The following is a 15977-nucleotide window of genomic DNA, read 5'->3' as shown; positions in this document are numbered from 1 at the left end:
GTGGGCACCTCCTCCTCCGGCTGTTCTCTTGATTCATTTGATCGAGTTTTTATGTTTGATTGATTATTAAGATTGGGATAGCAATTTTTAGGTCCCCTCGAGTTCGAAATGATATTTACCTTGAAGGTACATGGTTTGCAATTTTTTTATACTGTCATTAGTTAATAATGCTAGTTACCTTCGGACTTTTGTATTTGGTTTAATGCTCTTGCACAACTAGTATACCAATGCTGAAACTTGTTACATTTACATTTTGTATTGTTAATTCTTATAGAAATCTTCCAGTGCTAGAGCTTATGGAAATATGTTCAGTAAAACCATTGTACTGTAACCTGCAATAAAATAACTACTCTACGGTTGCACTAGCCACTGGATTAGTGTATATTTGTACTATTCGAATGGTGTTGCATTAGCGTATGGACATATATAAAGTGTGGCAGGCTTTCCCAAATATGTGCTCAAGAAAACTACTACCTATTTTTCTAAATACTAGACGTTCGGGTACTTTAAATTGAACTGCGAAAACGTTTTATATTAAGGAACTGAGGGTGTAGAGTTCACTCAAATTATCCATGTAAAGCTAGTCACACCTTTGTTAAAATTAATGTTCATTATGTTATCGGAGGGGGTCTGTATGTTTGTCTCTAATGCATGTCGACTACATACCTGACATCATGATGTAATGTTAAGTCATTTCCTTTTGTACAGCGTCACTGAATTGTCAAGTCGGTGATGTTATTTTATTTTAGTTGAACTGCACAAAATATTCTTAAAAGAAGAGGAAAGGTCAGGAATGGTTCAATTTTTTCAGAAAAAACTATGTATGCCTTCCTGACATCAGACAATGTTGCCTTATTTATTGCTTCAAACAGGTGGTTAGAAATAGTCTTGCTAACTTTTCCCATTAAGAAATTGGAATGCTTATATTTGTGAGTCTATGCTTAAACTAGTGCCACTTTTATAGTAATCACACTTTCAATATCTATGCAAATAGGGATGCTCGATTTTAGTGGAACTACACAAAAAGTCCAAATGGCTCAACATTAGGAGCATGTTTTCTTCCAAACCTTTATATCCAATTGGTGGCACTATGAGCTATTCATTACGAAGGTACATGGTTTGCTACTATCTTGCTACTCTTTTGTACTATCATTAGATAGTAATATTAGTGGTTTGCATGTGAATTTATTGGTAGGGTGGACCTACATTGGAGGTGCAAGACATGATTCCATGATTGGATGCTCAATTTCAGTTGTATCGATTTCACCTCGTCCATCACTGTGAACATGGATATCCTTGGTCTGATGAAGAATAGGCGCTATATTTCTGCTCTGAACCAGCAAATCAATTCAATATGAAATTGTCCAAGGCAAAACATGACAATATCAAATTGTCTAGTGCAAAACATCACAGATGCTAAGCGGAAGAGACATGTTTAAACCGAAAATACAAGGTGGGGTATATGTTTACTAGCTGCTTGATATTTGTGTCGACAGAGATGTCTGCCCATTCCTATTTGGCAAACAAACAAAGTGACCGCAATTTTGGTTGAACTGCACAAGAGAATAGTATAGTCACTGCATGTAGTGCCATTTGAAAATAGACACAGAAAGATTGGATAGTCAGTTCATGGAGTGCAGAAAAGTAGTACTATACTATTTATTGGCCAACACTAGATGCTTCATTGCTTTGGTCTGATTGTACAATGGGCATCATTTTTCCTCAGACCAAATCATATTGCAGTGGATGTTGCTCCATCATGTGTGGTTCATTCTCATGGTTCCAGCTGTTGGTGAAACCACTTACGTTTGCAAAAGGAATTGTAGACTTCACAAACAAATTTGTCTTTCACTCTGTACTGAATGTTGGCCAAGAGAAGCATCCATGTTAGTAGGAAGAACAGATGTTTTTTTCTAGATATTTGCTTTTGGAGCTACATATTTGTATATGATCTGGTAATCATTGAGATGCATTAACATGTTGATCTTGTGTATGGGAGTCGTACTAGTTGGTTTTGAATTTGGGCTACTAATGTGAACATATTACAATGCCAGGCATGTGAGTCCCGTGGGAACATTTTTAACGGATCGGCTCTTACTGCTGTGCACAACATGATCCTAATTTCTATGTTCTCAGTGTTTACAAGTTACTAACAGTTGATTATTTCTATTCGCTCAGTGTTTACAAGTTACTGATCGATCACTAGATAGCCTACTAATGCGCTCCTAGCAGTTTTAGTCATGACGCATGATCCGAAGTGGCAGTTTTTTGAATAAAAATGCCTACCTCTGAAGAAACTGACAAGCTGCTCTGAAGAAAATGCCATGCGAATTTGAAGAAACTGCCAACAAAAACATTCGCAAATGCCTTATCTCCCAGTGAACGTTCATCAGCTAATGTGATCCTACATGTACACCATCCAACCTACTCGATCCTACACGTACACTATCCGACCTACTCGATCCTACACGAATAAATAGCGGATCATGCACGTAGTACCTCCTTTCCGGCTTGCATGGCTCAATTTAAAAAATAACCTACTCGATCCTACACAAATAAATAGCAGATCATGCACGTACTACCTCCTTTCCGTTTTGTAGGGCTTAATTCAAAAATCTCACCAACCAAGGTAGATGATGAGTGGTGGAATCATTTTTGATAGGGAGGGAGTACCTCATCTGGTTGATTCGAGTGCACTCGTTTGACCATCATGCCACCGTGCGACCCAGCACGGACGGGACGCACCACTGACGGGACGGGATGACACAGTCATAATTTCAGTTTTTCTAGTTTTCCACAGCAAGCTGGCACGCTAAGCCATGCCTTCTTATGCATTGAATTCAGATGACCGCGATGACCGTTGCGTTTCCTGCAACACGCTGGTTCACCAACCTTCCGCCTATAATTACTGTTTCCCGACCTTCTCCGGTGGCACCATCACCCAACTCGCCCTATCCTCATAAGCCCCCACCAGCCCGATGTTGTTCACCACTTATCCTTGCTCTCGCCACGTCCGCCATGCCCCCGCCCGTCTGAGATAGGCGACGCCGTAGGTGGTCACCGCCGAAACTAGTGTTCATTTTTTCAACCGGAAGGCAGACGGAGGGAGGAGGCATTCTATCGGTCTTTAGATGGCATTGCGGAGTATGAGGAGTTGTTGGAGCGCGACCGCCTGGCGGAGGAGCAGCGTATCGCCGATTTGCGCTGCCAGCGGGACATGGAGCAGCAGCGCACCGACGCTCTGAGTCGCGAGCAGAGCACCCGCAACTTGGCCGACTACGTGGAGGCCGATGCTCGGCAAATAGCCCTAGAGGCTGTCGGGCATGCACGCGTTCGCGACGCTAAATTTTACTACCAGCTCGTCAACTGGGTTTCCCGCTTAGAAGCCGAAGCGTCGGTGGACCACACCGGCATGTAAAGGGCCAACACGCGCGAGCAACATGCTCGATCGCACTTCTGGCAAGTCCGAGGCGAGGCGGAGGACGCCGGTGCCGGCATTTAGCGTGTACCGTAGATGGCGGCCTGCATCGTCTAGTTAGCTAAGAGTAAGTTAGTACTTGTACACTACTAGAGTATTAGTGAGATTGGATAGTTAACTTGGCTATGATGGTTGTTAACATGGAAGTTCAGTACTCTATATCTGGATTAGACGTGTTACTTTGCTCTGAATGTTGAACTTTCCATTTGAATGTATGGAATGGGCTGTTACTTTTTTAAATGGGTTGTATTTGTCCGCCACGGGTTTAGAGGCTGACTTGTGGGCCTACCAGGTTGACGCGTACACAATCAGGAGACGATTGTATGTGGAGAGGATGATAGAAGGGACCCACCAAGGTCATGGAAGTACGCAAGCAAGTGCCTCCTTATTTCAAGCCAATAAAAAAATGGCTCCTCCTAATGGATATCTGACATCTGGGTCCCATGCCATTGTCAACGTAGTCAATAAACGAGAGAATTGCACAATGAGCGGCTGACACCAGGGATCCAGCAGCTCGCCCAGTTATTTTTGTTTTGCGTTAATTTGATAAATTCCACTCCAAATCTAGTGATTCCGAGAAATGCCACTGCAATTTCCAAACTTTGAAAAATGCCATTTCATGCCATTTCTAGTGGCATTTTTCAAAGTTTGCAAAAATTGCAGTGGCATTTTTCAAAGTTTGCAAAAATTGCAGTGGCATTTTTCAAAGTTTAGAAATTGCAGTGGCATTTGTATGAATCGCCATAATTGGAGTGACATTTATCTAATTCGTTTTTGAGACGGAACCAGGGTGTCAACTGGGCTGTGTGGGGCACTCTGGCCTGTCTAGACAGGCTTTTCTTTTATGTTTATTACCACAGACCAGCCCAGTAGTTTTTTTTCTTTCTGAAAATGGTTAGCCCAGTTTTTTTGTGCTTTTTCATGTAAGTCGCTTTGTCAGGCCTGTTGGGTTACAAATCTTTCAAGACGAGGAGAGCTTCATTCGGCTGGCCCAGAAAATGGCATATCAGTAATGAGAAATGGGTTGTACATTTTTAAAACACATCAAACCGGCAATTAGTTTCAATTTTTTTTTCATTTCGAGATTTTAAATTCCATTTGATTTTTATGCATGGTCAATTTGTTGGATTTTATATTGATATACATTTATTTTTAAAATCAGTTTGAATGTGACTCAAAATTTTGAGATTAAAAACAGTTCGGACCGCACCGAAATATGCAAAATTTCATAGAATTTTTTAACTGTGGCCACAATATGGGCTGTAATGCTAACAAAAAGAATATGGGCTCCAAAAAACCTTAAGAATTAGCACATGGGTTCTAAATTGTTAGAAATAATGGCAGATGGGTTTTCCATAGATTTGACGCTTTGCTAAAAAAGGTTGACACACAAGCAGTGACTGTTGGATGTCCATCCAACGGCTGCCGTGCTTCTTCAATCTCTGCTCTTCCTACACCAGTCGCTCAAACAAGCGCATGCGGGACTGCCGGCTCCCTCCTCCCGCGGCCGGCTGTGCTACCGCGCATGCCTCACCGCCCCACCGTACTCCCATCGCTGGCCTAGCCATCCCTTTACTCACCCACACCTGCTGTTATTCTCTGGCGACGGCAGACGAACCAGTAAACCCTCGTACTCCTCTCCGCATGGGAAACAACTGCCGAGTCTTCCCTGGTTCCGTTTCATTCCCTTCCTAGGCTCGCCGTTGTCCACCGACCTGGTGCTCTCCGCGCGGCGTGGTCAACGTGGTCAACGAACGACATCCATCAGAAGTGGACTATACGTGGAGAGGTTGATAGCTGGGTCCACAGCCACACGCAAGGAAATGCCTCCTTATTACGCGCAAAATAATGATTCCTCCACCTGACAGCTGGGACCCACCAGAAAGGCCTCTGTATTTCGTGAAAAAAAGTTCCCCCCGCTGACAGGTCAGACCCACCAGCTATATCTTCGCACGCAAGGAAGTGCCACCTTATTATGCAGAAAAAATGAATACTCCCCTGCTAGCTGGGACCCACCATAGTGGGACGCTGACTTGTGGGCTTACTAAGATGACGGGGACGGAGGGCTTTGTCAACTTAGTCAATATGAATGATTCTAGCTCTAGTGACCGTACGATGTCCATCCAACAGCCGTAGTGCTTCTTCAACCTATGGTCTTCTTGCTCCAGCCGCCCAAACCAGTGTCGGTCGTGCCACATGCTCCTGCCTCCCGTGGCGGGCTGTGATGCCGCGGAGGGCTCACCGCCCTCTACTACTCCCACTGCTGGCCAGGCCATCCCTCTACTCACCCAAACCCCCTGTTATTCTATGGCAACGACAGCCTCACACCGTAGCCGAACCAGTGAACCCTCGTACTCCTCTCTGCGTGGGCATCCACTTCCGCATCTTCCCCAGCTCTGCGTCGTCCCCTTCCTAGGCCTCGCCGTTGTCCACCGCCCTGGTGCTCCTGGCACGGCGTGGTCGACGTGGTCAACGAACGACTTCCATCAGAAAAGTACTGTACATGGAGAGGCTGACAGCTGGGTCCACGGCCGCAACAAGGAAGTGAGTCTATATTATGGGAAAAAAAATTGATTCGCCCCCTGACTGCTGGGACCCACCAGCTACATCTTCGCACGCAAGGAAGTGCCTGATAGTCAGGACCCACCTGGTCGAAGCGTATGTAACCTAGTCATTTTGGTCGCGAACGTGTACGTACATACTGGTCCATCGGTCTGTCTGCAGGCTGCAGCGATGAACCTTGGCTGAGTAAGTAAGGGCACGTGTCATAGTAGAGGCACGCACGTAGCATGTACACGTACGTACAGCCAGGGAGCAAGAAAGTAAATATGGCCACGTACATACATATGGGCGGGGTCTCGAACGCCTACTCACGCATACGTACGGCTAGGGCTCGTGTACATGGCTGGGTCGGAACGGAGAAACTGCATCATTGTCGTGTTCACCGAGAGCCAGCCAACTTGGATGGAATAGCCGATCAAAACGAGGCCTGGCATACTGTAAGTGCATCTAGTGCCACTCCTAGTTGGTTTTGGAGTATTGACGACAAACCTAGTTGAGGGACTAATGTGTTTGTGAGAATTGCAGGATAACACAGGTAGAAGTCCCTCATTGATTCGGTTTTCCTACCAGAGATGACCCCTAAAAATGTATGAAGACATTGATGTCAAAGGTGGTATATGAAGATATTCACATTGAAGACTCTGACAAGAGAAGACATCGCATGAAGCCTATGGAGCTCGAAGACTTAGATCTTTCGTAGTTCTTTTTCTTCTTTATTGAGTCATAGGAACCACCGTACTGTTAAGTGGGGTCCAAGTGAACCAGTCAGAATGACTGAAGTGATGCTTAACCAAAACCTATGTCTTCGAGTGAAGACTATGAGAGCGAAACTTGTCCAAAGTCAGACAACTCAGCTTTGCTTGTAGCCGAAGTAAAGCTGCCGCGTGAGTTTGAAATCTGACCATTGGAACACGTGTCAGTTCCTTAGTGACCCAGGGTCATTTCGGCCAAATCAGGTCGGGTTGCCTAGTGGCTATAAATAGCCCACCCCCTACAACCATAAACGGTTGGCTGCTCAGAGTTAGTGTACGGCTTTTGTCGTTTGAGAGCAACCCACCTCGAAGCCTTTGAGAGAGAATTCCTTGCAAGGATAAAGCCCTAACCACCCAGAGCCAAAGAATGTTAGGCATCACTTAAGTCTTCTTGTCTGTGTGATCTGAAGACTTATTACACTTGAGGACTGTGAATCCTCCAGCCGGTTAGGCGTCGCATTCTGAGCATCCAAGAGACATTGTGGATCGCCGGTGAACAAAGTCTGTGAAGGTTTGGGAGTCTACCTTGAAGACTTACCAGAGTGATTGGGCGAGGTCTGTGTGACCTTAGCTCAAGGGGAATACGGTGAGGACTGGGTGTCCTGAGCTGCGTGTTCAGGACTGGGTGTCCGGGACCGTGTGTCCTCAGGTTTAAATACCTAGCCGCCCTAACCAGACGTACAGTTGTCACAGCAACTGGAACTGGTCCAACAAATCATTGTCTTCAACAAGTCACTGGTTTCATCCTTCCCTTCCCTTTACTTACTGTTGGTCCTTGTGAATTCATTGTATGATTGCACTATCTTTTGTCTTCACTGAGTGACTGCGTGTTCTGTTTGGCTTCATAATATCTTCCTACCTGATCCTTACTACATTGCTGCTATTAGTCATTGTGCTTTCACTCCATTGAATACTTGACTATGGTTTGCCTAGTGTAGTCTACCTTCCGTTGCATGGTAATAGGTTTATTTCTATCGTTTGTCTTCATAACCTCTTTTGAAGACTTACATAAAAATCGCCTATTCAGCCCCCCTCTAGTCGATATAACGCACTTTCAATTGGTATCAGAGCAAGGTACTCCCTTGTTCTGTGTGATTCAGTTTAACCACCTGGAGTTTTAGCTATGTCGACTGCAGGGATAACCAAAGTCTCCGTTGCGTGCCCCGTCTTCGATGGAACTGAATATCCCTACTGGAAGGATAAGATGCGCATGCATCTTGAAGCCATTGACGTCGACCTATGGTATGTCATCAAGAACGGCGTTCCCAAGGCTGGAGAAGGTGTCACTGCTGCGGGCGTCAAGAAGTTCGTTCAACTGGACTCTACTGCCAAGAATATCATCTGTGGTCATCTGACCAAAGGACAGTATGGCCGTGTGAGTGCTTTGGAAACATCTAAGCTAGTCTGGGACTGGCTCTCCAAGGTCAACGAAGGCATCTCAACCCAGAGAGATCAGAGAATCAGTGTCCTTCGCAACCTCTTCAACTGCTTCAAGAGAAATGACAATGAGAATGTCCAGCTCTCATTTGATTGACTCACTGACATCACGAATGAGCTTCAAGCCCTTGGCGCTACTGAGATCACCAAGCATGAAGTCGTCAAGACACTACTGAGATCACTTGACAGTTCGTTTGACACCCTAGCCCTGATGATTCAAGAATGTCCTGATTTCAAGACACTCGATCCGTCTGGCATACTTGAGAGGCTCAACACACATGAGTTTCAGCTTTCTGAGATAAGAGATATCTACGGTCCAAACTATGGGCGAACTCGTGCCTTGAAGGCAAAAGCTGTCTCCTCATCTGAAGAAGAATCTGACAGCAGTTCTGATGATCCCGAAGACATTGGAAGGGAACTTGCTATGCTTGTGAAGAAGTTCCAAAAATTCACCAAGAAGAAAGGTTTCAGAAAGTCTTCACGATCAAGCTCAAGGAATGATGAAGCTTCTGCTCATGACTACAAGAAGAAAACATGTCACAAGTGCAAGAAACGTGGCCACTTCATCTCTGAGTGTCCGCAATGGGACAATGAGAACAAAAAGAAGAAGAAGAGCAAGGAATATGACTCTGACAACAAGAAGAAGAAGAAATACTCAAAGTCTTCTTCCAAGTCTTCCTCAAAGTCTTCATCACACAAGAAGAGCTCAGCTGGCAAGGCACGTGCGTTTGTTGGCAAGGAAATGGATTCAGAGGAGGAGTCCGCTTCTGAGGAGGCGGAGGTGGAGTCTGAGGAGGAGTCCGATTCTGGTGTCGCAAGTCTGGCTACAGCATACGTTGCCAAGTCCATCTTCAACACTGAAGACAATGACTTCATCACCGACACCGATGCAAATGACAAGGACTACTCCGCTCCTACCTACTGCTTCATGCCACGCGGTGCCAAGGTAAACACATGCACTACTCACTATCAAACATCTAGTGACGATGACTCTGATTGTGGTTCAAAACCCAGCTACAAAACACTTGCTAAAATTGCAACTGAACAACAGAAAGCCATGGAACATATTCAAAAACGGTTAGACAAAAGCAATGATCTATTAGGCGCTGAAATGACTCGATCTGAGTCCTTAATTGAAGACATAAAAAATCTTCACGTTAAGTATGAGGAACTTGAAAGTCGTCATGAAATGCTCTCAACAACTCATGAAAAGCTTTCCTATGATTATCTTCAAAGGAAGCAAGATCTTGAGAAATTGAGAGTGGCTCATGAAGATCTTCAAAAGGAAAATGAGTCACTTCGCGCCAAACAGATCAGTTCCGCTCAGGAAGGATTTGAACGACCAAGTGTTAAATGCATTGAGCGTGATAATACTACTTCTGTTGCTGAATGCTCTACTGCTGCTACTGTTGCAATATCTTCAACTGTTGATGTGGAAACTAACCCCTCTGCTAAGGATACCACTGCTATTGCTAATGAGAATGCTAGGTTGAAGACATTGCTTGAAACAGGGATGTACAAAAGTCTTAAAGGGAATCAGACACTATGTGATGTCCTCAAAAAGCAGATCTTGAACCAAAACCCGAGGAAAGAGGGTGTTGGGTTCGTAAGGAAAATGAATGCTGATGGCTCTTACTAGAAACCTGAGCAGTACCCCAAAACCATATGGGTTGCTGCAAAGGAATCTTCAGCAGATCCATCCACTCTATCTGGCTTCACTTGTGCAAACCCCATTGTCATTGATGAATCCTTTGATGCAAACTATAAACTATTTAAGAATCAGAATGGTGAAGTGTTTGCCAGGTACATTGGTACTAACTGCAGGAATGGACCGCCTATGAAGAAGATCTGGGTTCCGAAAAAGTGTCTGGAGAATCTTCCTGTGAATGTCATCATGACACCACACGTGAAGAAGACAAACCCCAGACCACAGGCTTCATACGGTCCAAAGGCCTCATACAGACAGAGGAATCACCTGAGTCGCACTAACGCAAATGTTTTGCAGGGAAACTATACTCAGGCCTATGAATATGAGCACGGTTCATCAAACCGCCATGTTCATAAGACCAAGAACTATTCTACTTATTCTTATGAGTACTATTGTCCGCCTGCAAGACTGTTTGCTAGGGCTCCAAAGCCAAAGTTCTCAGATGCTGAACTTAGACTTATTGCTTCTAAGCCACCCTTGAAGATGTGGGTGGCTAAGTAAGCTTCACTCTCTTTTGCAGGGAAAGGTCTCCAGCAGAAAACCAAAATCGTCTGACGCTATTGCTAGGGACCTTAAACATCTTGTAGGGCACAAGATCAAATGCCCGAATGGTCTTACTATGTACTTCGTTCCTGAATCGCTTGCTACTCTCCCTATTAGTCCTAATCTGGATCTAAGCTTTCATAACCCACTGGTTCGTCAAATGTTTTTGCTTCACAATTCTCTTCGTGAAGCCTATCCCCCTAACTGCACTGTAGGGTACAACACCAGCATCTTTAGAATGGGTTATTGATAGTGGGTGTACCAATCACATGACTGGCAAAAGAAGCCTTCTTATGGACTCAACCTTACGTCCATCTAACAAGAGTCACATCACATTTGCTGACACTGGTAAAAGTAAGGTACTGGGTCTAGGTAGAGTTGCAATCTCAAAGGATCAACACATGGATAAAGTCATGCTTGTTGAATCCCTTGGCTTCAACTTAATGTCTGTCTCAATGCTTTGCGATTTGAACATGATCGTAATGTTTGGAAAATATTGCTGCCTTGTTCTAATGGAATCTGACAAGTCTCTAGTGTTTGAAGGGTATCGGAAAGATGATTTGTACGTGGTAGATTTCTCAGCAGGACCATAGCTTGTCGTATGTCTTCTAGCAAAAGCTTCAGAATGCTGGCTCTGGCATCGGAGGCTAGGGCACGCTGGCATGAGGAACCTCCACACCCTTGCAAAGAAGAAGCATGTCATAGGCATCAAGGGCGTCAAGTTCAAGAAAGATCACTTATGCGGTGCTTGTGAAGCAGGAAAGATGACGAGGGCCAAACATCCCTCGAAGACAATCATGACAACCACTCGACCCTTCGAACTGCTTCACATGGATCTTTTCGGTCCCACTCATTACTCAACTCTTACTACTACTACTTGTCTCTATGGCTTTGTCATTGTTGATGATTATTCTAGATATACTTGGGTGCACATAATCCTCTACAAGACTGAAGTGCAGGATGTCTTCAGACGCTTCGCCAATTGACCAATGAACAACTATGGCGCCAAGATAAAGCACATCAGAAGTGACAATGGCACTGAATTCAAGAACACTGGCCTTGATACATATCTTGATACTTTGGGCATCACACATGAATTCTCAGCTCCATACACGCCATAGCAGAATGGCATCGTCGAACGCAAGAACAAAACACTCATTGAGATGGCCCGAACGATGCTAGATGAATACAAGACTCCAAGAAAATTCTGGCCTGAAGCCATTGATACTGCATGCCATACAATCAACCGTGTTTATCTTCACAAGCTTCTGAACAAGACATCTTATGAGCTCCTTACGGGCAAGAAGCCAAATGTCAGTTACTTCAGAGTATTTGGCGCCAGGTGCTGGATCAAGGATCCACATCATACTTCAAAATTTGCACCAAAAGCACATGAGGGTTTTATGCTTGGATATGGAAAGGATTCGCACTCCTACAGAGTCTTCAATCTCTTTCATTATAAAGTGGTTTAAACAGTGGATGTGCAATTTGATGAGACTAACGGTTCACAAAGAGAGCACCTCCCAAATGTGCTAGATGAAGTTCCATCCAGCGAATCAATCAAGCTAATGGGATCTGGAGAAATCATACCCTCTGAAGCTCAACCTAAAGAGGAACTTATCATCTCCGCACCTGACCAACCTGAAGACAATGCTCAGCCTGAAGACAATCCCACTAACAATGACAATGATCATCAAGAGCAAAACCTTCGCCCTGTACATCCTCGTGTTGCCAATGAAGTGCAGATTGAGAGAATAATTGATAGCATCAATGCACCTGGTCCGCTCACTCGTTCAAGGGCAACTCAGCTAGCAAATTTCTGTGGGCACTTCGCATTCGTCTCAATAACAAAACGCAAGAAAGTTGAAGAAGCCTTCATGGAACCTGAATGGATTCAAGCTATGCAAGAAGAGCTTCAACAGTTTGAGCTGAACAATGTATGGGAACTGGTTAAGCGTCCTGATCCTCGGAAGCACAACATAATAGGCACCAAATGGATATACCGCAACAAGCAAGATGAGCATGGTCGAGTTGTCAGAAACAAAGCTCGTCTCGTTGCTCAAGGATATACTCAAGTGGAAGGCATTGACTTCGATGAAACATTTGCTCATGTGGCTAGACTTGAAGCCATACGCATACTGCTGGCCTATGCAAATCATCATAACATACTTCTATATCAAATGGATGTGAAGAGCGCCTTTCTCAATGGCAAGATTGAAGAAGAAGTGTATGTTGCACAACCGCCTGGCTTTGAAGATCCAAAACATCCTGACATGGTATACAAGCTCAACAAGGCACTGTATGGCCTCAAACAAGCCCCTCGGGCTTGGTATGACACACTCAAATACTTCTTGAAGAGCAAAGGCTTCATACCTGGTTCCCTCGACCCCACTCTCTTCATGAAGACATATGATGGTGAACTGTTTGTGTGCCAAATATATGTGGATGACATCATCTTCGGCTGCACCAATCAGAAGTACAGTGAAGAGTTTGTATATATGATGCAAGAGCAATATCAGATGTCCATGATGGGAGAGCTGAAGTTCTTCCTCGGTCTTCAAATACGACAGCAACGCAATGGCATCTTCATATCTCAAGAGAAGTATCTCAAAGATTGCCTGAAGAAGTTCGGTATACAAGACTGCAAAGGCTTCACGACGCCAATGCCAGCCAAACATCATCTAGGTCCCAACGGCAATGGTAAAGAGTTCGATCAAAAGGTATACTGCTCCATGATTGGTTCTTTACTTTATCTATGTGCATCTAGGACAGATATTATGCTTAGTGTTTGCATGTGTGCTCGATTCCAAGCGGCACCAAAGGAGTCGCATCACTTAGCTGTGAAGCAAATTCTTCGATATTTGGCTCACACCCCAACTCTAGGATTATGGTATCCAAAGGGCTCAGAGTTTGATCTGGTTGGATTCTCGGATGCTGATTATGCTGGTGACAAGGTGGATCGCAAGTCTACATCAGGCACATGTCATTTTCTGGGACGATCACTTGTATGTTGGTCTTCAAAGAAGCAGAACTGTGTATCTCTCTCCACTGCTGAATCTGAATACATTGCTGCTGGATCTTGCTGCGCTCAGCTTCTGTGGATGAAGCAAACACTCAAGGACTATGGCATTCATCTGAAGCAAGTGCCACTCTACTGCGACAACGAAAGCGCCATCAAGATTGCCAACAACCCAGTTCAGCACTCGAAGACAAAGCACATTGAAATTCGTCATCACTTTCTCAGAGATCATGTTGTGAAGGAAGATATTGATATCATACACGTCAACACTGAAGAGCAATTGGCAGATATCTTCACCAAGCCCTTGGATGAGAAGAGATTTTGCAAGTTACGGTGTGAGCTAAATATCTTGGAATCCTCAAATGTCCTGTGATCAGGCACACATCCTAACACTTATGCAGATTGATGACTTAGATGTGCAACACACGAAGTAAAGTATATCTTCAATCAATGAAGACATACATTCTAAGTGTGAATACATTAATGTGGAATTTGACTTCGGAGCGCCACGATAATTGTGCACCGTGTCTGGGTCTAATACTTCCTATACGGTGGGTAATGCCACCACCAAAGGTTCTGTTCGAAGTGTTTCACTCATGGCATTACATTTGCTATGTCTTCACATTTGGTTTGGCTTAAGTCTCAACATGTCTTCATGTTTATCTTCACTATGTTGAATATATATATATACTAGTGTTCTGTCCTCTACAGCATTCACTTATAGCTATGTCTTCTTGTTGAATCTTTTGAACTAAGTGAATGTGATCGGACCCTAACCTCTCTATGCTTTCTATCTCAAACTCTATCTCTCCAAGTCATATGCATTCTATTGAAACTGTCGAATGTCTTCTCTGCGTCCTTGTCAGCAGAAGATACAGAGACAAACATTAAGTCCGTTTTCAATGCTCATTCCTTCACCCGAAACCCGGAGAAGTGGGAGCGACCACCCAACAATCCAGGCGTGCGTGGGATGTGGAACAACCCCCAATATGTTGCATGATGGCCACGTGTTCCTCATATGTGAATCGCCAGGGGCACCTGTGTAATAACGCAGTGCCGCCCCTGTACCTATAAATACACACCTCACAGCAGTCATTATATATTCTTCCACTCTCCCACGAACCCTAGTGCCACCGCTAGCCCTTGACGACGCCGACAACGAAGCGCTTCGCCGCCGCAACCTCTCCGACACCGTCTTCACACCGACTGCGGACATCGTCTTCTCCGCCATCGCCGTAGGTGTCCTCCGTCACCAAGTTAGGGCACGGACGATCGAACTGCTCGGCCTCCTCTTCCACTCCGTCAAGCAGTTCTTCGTGTGGTAAATAAAACTTCCTTTTTACAGCCCCCTTGATCCTATAGCTTCATCACTTTCTACCACAAGCAGTTTCTGTTCACATAAGTTGGATCTCTTACATACTGCATCTCATAATATGCCTAGTATATTCACTTGTATTTCACAAAGTAGTTAGATTCCTCACTTGTACTGATCCATGGATTCATACAAATCTGGAACCAACTCCTTATCTATGAGTGAATGTCTTCGCACGATGAGGTCAATGTCTTCTAAACTGATTTATCTTCAAAATCTTATGAGAATGCATATGACCTCTTCCCCTTCCCTCGCACCTTAATGCTGTCACAGGTACATGTTCGTGGGAGAATCCCTTGGTTCTCATAGTCTGCATTCATTTGCAGAATACTTACAGCATCACATAAATTCTCCCGAAGCCAGTTCTTGTTTGTCCAGCAAGCAAAAACCTTTGAAGCCTTTGAACATATTGAAGCCTTTTAGTTTAAAGTTCATGGATTCAGAGAAATCAGCAAGGAAGGGTGGCAGAAAGCGTCGAGGAGAAACATCAAGAGATCTGCCCGATGACCTCTCAGAGCTATACAAGACAGATCCTGAAGAGGATTACAATCAGCGCAAGACACGAATCCAATGGATTCGATGCTATTGGGCAGAACAGTGGTTCAAGTACAGATTTGTGACAAAGGAATATGCTAAAAAGAATGCCATCAAGCGACCATGGGGAGACATCCTCTACAAAAATCTTCAACCCAGGACCAGAGATGAAGCCATTGAACAAGGCTTCTATCCCTGCATGGTCCGTGGACCACAGCCTGCGGATGTTGACCCATCGTCACTGCTATGGTGTCGTGACGACAATCTGTTTAAGTGCAACTTCCAGTTTTCCCAGAACTCAGCGAAGCAGAACAAGAAGTCTTTGGGATTAGACTTCAACTCTGGTCCCTCTGCTCCCCGTGCCGATGGAACTCGCGAAGCTGAACCCAATCTTCTTGGGCCCTTCTACAACCTTGAAGGTCTCATCACCCATATAGTGGTTCAAGGGACTGCCGTAAATGAGCCTGCAGATGACGCTGACTCAGATGAAGCGCCTGCAGCGCCGAAGCCAAAGAAACTAAAGCAGCCAAAAGCTTCCAAGCCTGCCTCTGCACCAAAAATCTCACGAGCGA

The sequence above is a fragment of the Triticum dicoccoides genome, chromosome 5A, assembly GCF_002162155.2.
Source record: "Triticum dicoccoides isolate Atlit2015 ecotype Zavitan chromosome 5A, WEW_v2.0, whole genome shotgun sequence".
Taxonomy (NCBI): Eukaryota; Viridiplantae; Streptophyta; class Magnoliopsida; order Poales; family Poaceae; genus Triticum; species Triticum dicoccoides.
The sequence above is the reverse complement of the archived record's forward strand: the minus strand, read 5'-3'. Positions refer to the sequence as shown.